This window comes from Nerophis lumbriciformis, unplaced genomic scaffold, assembly GCF_033978685.3.
Source record: "Nerophis lumbriciformis unplaced genomic scaffold, RoL_Nlum_v2.1 HiC_scaffold_63, whole genome shotgun sequence".
Taxonomy (NCBI): domain Eukaryota; kingdom Metazoa; phylum Chordata; class Actinopteri; order Syngnathiformes; family Syngnathidae; genus Nerophis; species Nerophis lumbriciformis.
Window position 1 is genome coordinate 165,001 of NW_027316605.1, and position 7,500 is coordinate 172,500.

Genomic DNA, 7,500 nt, shown 5'->3' on the forward strand with positions numbered 1-7,500 from the left:
CCATCATTTTAGAGTACCAGGACTATAGCTGGGGAATTGGAGCCCTCTGGTGGACACTCGCTGCAAATGCACCCTGAATTAAACACATTATTTCCAGTTCTTTTGGTGTTCCCGGGGAATGAGAGGCCTTTTGTGGGCCAGAAAGAGTGGGGGACCCTTGGAGCCCCTATTTTCAGACAGTTTGGCTTATTTCGGTGACGCCGGGGCGTCCATCAGGTCTTCCCGGGGAATGAGAGGCCTTTTGTGGCCATATGTCAACAAAAGAGTGGGGAAATGGAGCCCTCCGGTGGACTCCCGCTGCAAATGCACCCCCCAAATTAAATACATTAATTCCAGGCCTTTTGGGGCCCTATATTCAGACGGTGTGTAGCCCTCCAGTGGACTCCCGCCTCCAATGCACCCCCCAAATTAAAGACATCACCCCCCAAATTAAAGGCATCATTTCCAGTTCTTTTGGGCCCCTATTTTCAGACGGTTTGGCGTATTTCCTTGACGCCGGGGAGTCCTACAGGTGTTCCCGGGGAATGAGAGGCCTTTTGTGGGCCAGAAAGAGTGGGGAACCCTTGGAGCCCCTATTTTCAGACAGTTTGCCGTATTTCGGTGACGCCGGGGCGTCCATCAGGTCTTCCCGGGGAATGAGAGGCCTTTTGTGGCCATATGTCAACAAAAGAGTGGGGAAATGGAGCCCTCCGGTGGACTCCCGCTGCAAATGCACCCCCCAAATTAAATACATTAATTCCAGGCCTTTTGGGGCCCTATATTCAGACGGTGTGGAGCCCTCCAGTGGACTCCCGCCTCCAATGCACCCCCATAATTATAGACATCACCCCCCAAATTAAACACATTATTTCCAGTTCTTTTGGGCCCCTATTTTCAGACGGTTTGGCGTATTTCCTTGACGCCGGGGAGTCCTACAGGTGTTCCCGGGGAATGAGAGGCCTTTTGTGGGCCAGAAAGAGTGGGGAACCCTTGGAGCCCCTATTTTCAGACAGTTTGGCTTATTTCGGTGACGCCGGGGCGTCCATCAGGTCTTCCCGGGGAATGAGAGGCCTTTTGTGGCCATATGTCAACAAAAGAGTGGGGAAATGGAGCCCTCCGGTGGACTCCCGCTGCAAATGCACCCCCCAAATTAAATACATTAATTCCAGGCCTTTTGGGGCCCTATATTCAGACGGTGTGGAGCCCTCCAGTGGACTCCCGCCTCCAATGCACCCCCATAATTATAGACATCACCCCCCAAATTAAACACATCATTTCCAGTTCTTTTGGGCCCCTATTTTCAGACGGTTTGGCCTATTTCCTTGACGCCGGGGAGTCCTACAGGTGTTCCCGGGGAATGAGAGGCCTTTTGTGGGCCAGAAAGAGTGGGGAACCCTTGGAGCCCCTATTTTCAGACAGTTTGCCGTATTTCGGTGACGCCGGGGCGTCCATCAGGTCTTCCCGGGGAATGTGAGGCCTTTCGTGGGCCATATTTTCAGACAGATTGGCCTGTTTCAGTGACGCCGAGGCGTCCATCAGGTCTTCCCGGGGAGTGTGAGGCCTTTTGGGGCCCTATTTTCAGACAGAAAAAAAAGAAAAGTAACCCTTACACTACAAAGGACAGCGGGGAAACGCCCCCCCCAGCAAAGTCACAGGGGAAGTGGGGTAGACAAGTGGAGAGTGTCTGGGGAAAAGTCCACAAAATGATCAAAAATCACACACAGGTACGAGTGCCACAAGTCCCGCCGCGTCCCACCCGAGTCCGAGGTGCCCCCCACATGCCCAAAACGCACCCAGCAAAGGCGCACTGTGATTGGGAAGAAAAGTTGGGAAAGTGGGCAAAAGTCCCGAATTTGATCCATAATTATACCCAGGTTCGAGTCCCACAAGTCCCGCCGCATTTCACCAGTGTTCCGGGGTGCCTGACATGTCCACGACGCACCCAGCAAAGGCGCACTGTGATTGGGAAGAAAAGTTGGGAAAGTGGGCAAAAGTCCGGAAAATGACCAAAAACCACACCCAGGTTAGAGCCCCACACGTCCTGCAGTCGCACCCGAGTCCTGGGATGCCCAACATGTCCAAAAAAATCAAAAAAAGCCCAAAAAATAAAAAAAATCCCCGGGCCGTATCTTGGACGCCGGCGTACCGCGTTCGGCCCTCGTGCCGTAGTTTGGCGACCGATTGTAAAAATTTGCCGCGACCGGCTAGTTTTTTTCCTTGGAGTAAATAGAGAGTAGATCCAGCAGAAAATATGCACTATAAACAAAGAGAGGGAGTTTGGAGGGGGGCAAAAACGCCCTCTTGGAACTATTGCAGCAGCACACATCAAACTAGCGGGGAGAAGGCATGCATAGCAAAAGTCCACGAAATGATCCAAAATCACACCCAGGTTCGAGTCCCACAAGTCCCGCCGCGTTCCACCAGTGTCTCGGGGTGCCTACAATGTCCACAACTTACCCAGCAAAGGCGCACTGTGATTGGGAAGAAAAGTTGGGAAAGTGGGCAAAAGTCCCGAATTTGGTCCAAAATCACACCCAGGTTCGAGTCCCACAAGTCCCGCCGCGTTCCACCAGTGTTCCGGGGTGCCTACAATGTCCACAACGCACCCAGCAAAGGCATCACACCCAGGTTCGAGTCCCACAAGTCCCGCCGCGTTCCACCAGGGTTCCGGGGTGCCTACAATGTCCACAACGCACCCAGCAAAGGCGCACTGTGATTGGGAAGAAAAGTTGGGAAAGTGGGCAAAAGTCCCGAATTTGGTCCAAAATCACACCCAGGTTCGAGTCCCACAAGTCCCGCCGCGTTCCACCAGGGTTCCGGGGCGCCTACAATGTCCACAACGCACCCAGCAAAGGCGCACTGTGATTGGGAAGAAAAGTTGGGAAAGTGGGCAAAAGTCCCGAATTTGGTCCAAAATCACACCCAGGTTCGAGTCCCACAAGTCCCGCCGCGTTCCACCAGGGTTCCGGGGTGCCTACAATGTCCACAACTTACCCAGCAAAGGCGCACTGTGATTGGGAAGAAAAGTTGGGAAAGTGGGCAAAAGTCCCGAATTTGGTCCAAAATCACACCCAGGTTCGAGTCCCACAAGTCCCGCCGCGTTCCACCAGGGTTCCGGGGTGCCTACAATGTCCACAACGCACCCAGCAAAGGCGCACTGTGATTGGGAAGAAAAGTTGGGAAAGTGGGCAAAAGTCCCGAATTTGGTCCAAAATCACACCCAGGTTCGAGTCCCACAAGTCCCGCCGCGTTCCACCAGGGTTCCGGGGTGCCTACAATGTCCACAACGCACCCAGCAAAGGCGCACTGTGATTGGGAAGAAAAGTTGGGAAAGTGGGCAAAAGTCCCGAATTTGGTCCAAAATCACACCCAGGTTCGAGTCCCACAAGTCCCGCCGCGTTCCACCAGGGTTCCGGGGTGCCTACAATGTCCACAACGCACCCAGCAAAGGCGCACTGTGATTGGGAAGAAAAGTTGGGAAAGTGGGCAAAAGTCCCGAATTTGGTCCAAAATCACACCCAGGTTCGAGTCCCACAAGTCCCGCCGCGTTCCACCAGGGTTCCGGGGTGCCTACAATGTCCACAACGCACCCAGCAAAGGCGCACTGTGATTGGGAAGAAAAGATGGGAAAGTGGGCAAAAGTCCCGAATTTGGTCCAAAATCACACCCAGGTTCGAGTCCCACAAGTCCCGCCGCGTTCCACCAGGGTTCCGGGGTGCCTACAATGTCCACAACTTACCCAGCAAAGGCGCACTGTGATTGGGAAGAAAAGTTGGGAAAGTGGGCAAAAGTCCCGAATTTGGTCCAAAATCACACCCAGGTTCGAGTCCCACAAGTCCCGCCGCGTTCCACCAGGGTTCCGGGGTGCCTACAATGTCCACAACTTACCCAGCAAAGGCGCACTGTGATTGGGAAGAAAAGTTGGGAAAGTGGGCAAAAGTCCCGAATTTGGTCCAAAATCACACCCAGGTTCGAGTCCCACAAGTCCCGCCGCGTTCCACCAGGGTTCCGGGGTGCCTACAATGTCCACAACGCACCCAGCAAAGGCGCACTGTGATTGGGAAGAAAAGTTGGGAAAGTGGGCAAAAGTCCCGAATTTGGTCCAAAATCACACCCAGGTTCGAGTCCCACAAGTCCCGCCGCGTTCCACCAGGGTTCCGGGGTGCCTACAATGTCCACAACGCACCCAGCAAAGGCGCACTGTGATTGGGAAGAAAAGTTGGGAAAGTGGGCAAAAGTCCCGAATTTGGTCCAAAATCACACCCAGGTTCGAGTCCCACAAGTCCCGCCGCGTTCCACCAGGGTTCCGGGGTGCCTACAATGTCCACAACGCACCCAGCAAAGGCGCACTGTGATTGGGAAGAAAAGTTGGGAAAGTGGGCAAAAGTCCCGAATTTGGTCCAAAATCACACCCAGGTTCGAGTCCCACAAGTCCCGCCGCGTTCCACCAGGGATCCCGGGGTGCCTACAATGTCCACAACGCACCCAGCAAAGGCGCACTGTGATTGGGAAGAAAAGATGGGAAAGTGGGCAAAAGTCCCGAATTTGGTCCAAAATCACACCCAGGTTCGAGTCCCACAAGTCCCGCCGCGTTCCACCAGGGTTCCGGGGTGCCTACAATGTCCACAACTTACCCAGCAAAGGCGCACTGTGATTGGGAAGAAAAGTTGGGAAAGTGGGCAAAAGTCCCGAATTTGGTCCAAAATCACACCCAGGTTCGAGTCCCACAAGTCCCGCCGCGTTCCACCAGGGTTCCGGGGTGCCTACAATGTCCACAACGCACCCAGCAAAGGCGCACTGTGATTGGGAAGAAAAGATGGGAAAGTGGGCAAAAGTCCCGAATTTGGTCCAAAATCACACCCAGGTTCGAGTCCCACAAGTCCCGCCGCGTTCCACCAGTGTCTCGGGGTGCCTACAATGTCCACAACTTACCCAGCAAAGGCGCACTGTGATTGGGAAGAAAAGTTGGGAAAGTGGGCAAAAGTCCCGAATTTGGTCCAAAATCACACCCAGGTTCGAGTCCCACAAGTCCCGCCGCGTTCCACCAGGGTTCCGGGGTGCCTACAATGTCCACAACTTACCCAGCAAAGGCGCACTGTGATTGGGAAGAAAAGATGGGAAAGTGGGCAAAAGTCCCGAATTTGGTCCAAAATCACACCCAGGTTCGAGTCCCACAAGTCCCGCCGCGTTCCACCAGGGTTCCGGGGTGCCTACAATGTCCACAACGCACCCAGCAAAGGCGCACTGTGATTGGGAAGAAAAGTTGGGAAAGTGGGCAAAAGTCCCGAATTTGGTCCAAAATCACACCCAGGTTCGAGTCCCACAAGTCCCGCCGCGTTCCACCAGTGTCTCGGGGTGCCTACAATGTCCACAACGCACCCAGCAAAGGCGCACTGTGATTGGGAAGAAAAGTTGGGAAAGTGGGCAAAAGTCCCGAATTTGGTCCAAAATCACACCCAGGTTCGAGTCCCACAAGTCCCGCCGCGTTCCACCAGGGTTCCGGGGTGCCTACAATGTCCACAACGCACCCAGCAAAGGCGCACTGTGATTGGAAAGAAAAGTTGGGAAAGTGGGCAAAAGTCCCGAATTTGGTCCAAAATCACACCCAGGTTCGAGTCCCACAAGTCCCGCCGCGTTCCACCAGGGTTCCGGGGGTGCCTGGCATGTCCACAACTTACCCAGCAAAGGCGCACTGTGATTGGGAAGAAAAGTTGGGAAAGTGGGCAAAAGTCCCGAATTTGGTCCAAAATCACACCCAGGTTCGAGTCCCACAAGTCCCGCCGCGTTCCACCAGTGTCTCGGGGTGCCTACAATGTCCACAACGCACCCAGCAAAGGCGCACTGTGATTGGGAAGAAAAGTTGGGAAAGTGGGCAAAAGTCCCGAATTTGGTCCAAAATCACACCCAGGTTCGAGTCCCACAAGTCCCGCCGCGTTCCACCAGGGTTCCGGGGTGCCTACAATGTCCACAACGCACCCAGCAAAGGCGCACTGTGATTGGGAAGAAAAGTTGGGAAAGTGGGCAAAAGTCCCGAATTTGGTCCAAAATCACACCCAGGTTCGAGTCCCACAAGTCCCGCCGCGTTCCACCAGGGTTCCGGGGGTGCCTGGCATGTCCACAACGCACCCAGCAAAGGCGCACTGTGATTGGGAAGAAAAGTTGGGAAAGTGGGCAAAAGTCCCGAATTTGGTCCAAAATCACACCCAGGTTCGAGTCCCACAAGTCCCGCCGCGTTCCACCAGGGTTCCGGGGTGCCTACAATGTCCACAACGCACCCAGCAAAGGCGCACTGTGATTGGGAAGAAAAGTTGGGAAAGTGGGCAAAAGTCCCGAATTTGATCCAAAATTATGCCCGGGTTGGAGTACCACGAGTCCGGCCGCGTTCCACCGGTGTCCCCGGGGGTGCCTGGCATGTCCACAACTTACCCAGCAAAGGCGCACTGTGATTGGGAAGAAAAGTTGGGAAAGTGGGCAAAAGTCCCGAATTTGATCCAAAATTATGCCCGGGTTGGAGTACCACGAGTCCGGCCGCGTTCCACCGGTGTCCCGGGGGTGCCTGCCATGTCCACAACTTACCCAGCAAAGGCGCACTGTGATTCAGAAGAAAAGTTGGGAAAGTGGGGAAAAAAAGGACCGGAAAATATCCAAAATTATGCCCGGGTTGGAGTACCACGAGTCCGGCCGCGTTCCACCGGTGTCCCGGGGGTGCCTGGCACGTCCACAACTTACCCAGCAAAGGCGCACTGTCAGTGGGGAAGACCAAACATGTCTCGGATTTTTTCCAAGTACCTTAACGAGAGAGGCTAAAAAGCACCTGTTTTTACCTTCTCTCGTTGTTGTACTTAGAAAAAAAACGAGAAAAAAAAAAATCTGGGTTTTTTTCTAAGTACCTTAACGAGAGAGGCTAAAAAAACCATTTTTTACCTTCTCTCGTTGTTGTACTTAGAAAAAAAACGAGAAAAAAAATTTTCCCCATTCATTTCAATGGGAGTTCATTTTTTTTTTGGGATTTTTTCTAAGTACCTTAACGAGAGAGGCTTAATTTTTCACCTACTTTTTACCTTCTCTCGATTTTTCGTTTTTTACCTGGTCGACCAAAACACCTCCATCTCGTTACTATGTGCACCATGTCTGACAGGCTGAAATCACAGGGAACGCGTCCGAGTCAAAGTGAGCTATTTTCGGACACAAATATGGTGTTTTTCCCCTCTATCCTCTGGTTCTTTTTTCAAACTGATCTTCCAGCATCTGAGCGACAGGGGCTCATGCAGACACCTGTGTCCGCCCGAGGGGCGCCTTCCCGGACACATATATGGTGCTTCCCCCCTCTTTACCCCGGTCCTTTTTCAAACTGATCTTCCAGCATCTGAGCGACAGGGGCTCATGCAGACACCTGTGTCCGCCCGAGGGGCGCCTTCCCGGACACATATATGGTGCTTTCCCCCTCTTTACCCCGGTCCTTTTTCAAACTGATCTTCCAGCATCTGAGCGACAGGGGCTCATGCAGACACCTGTGTCCGC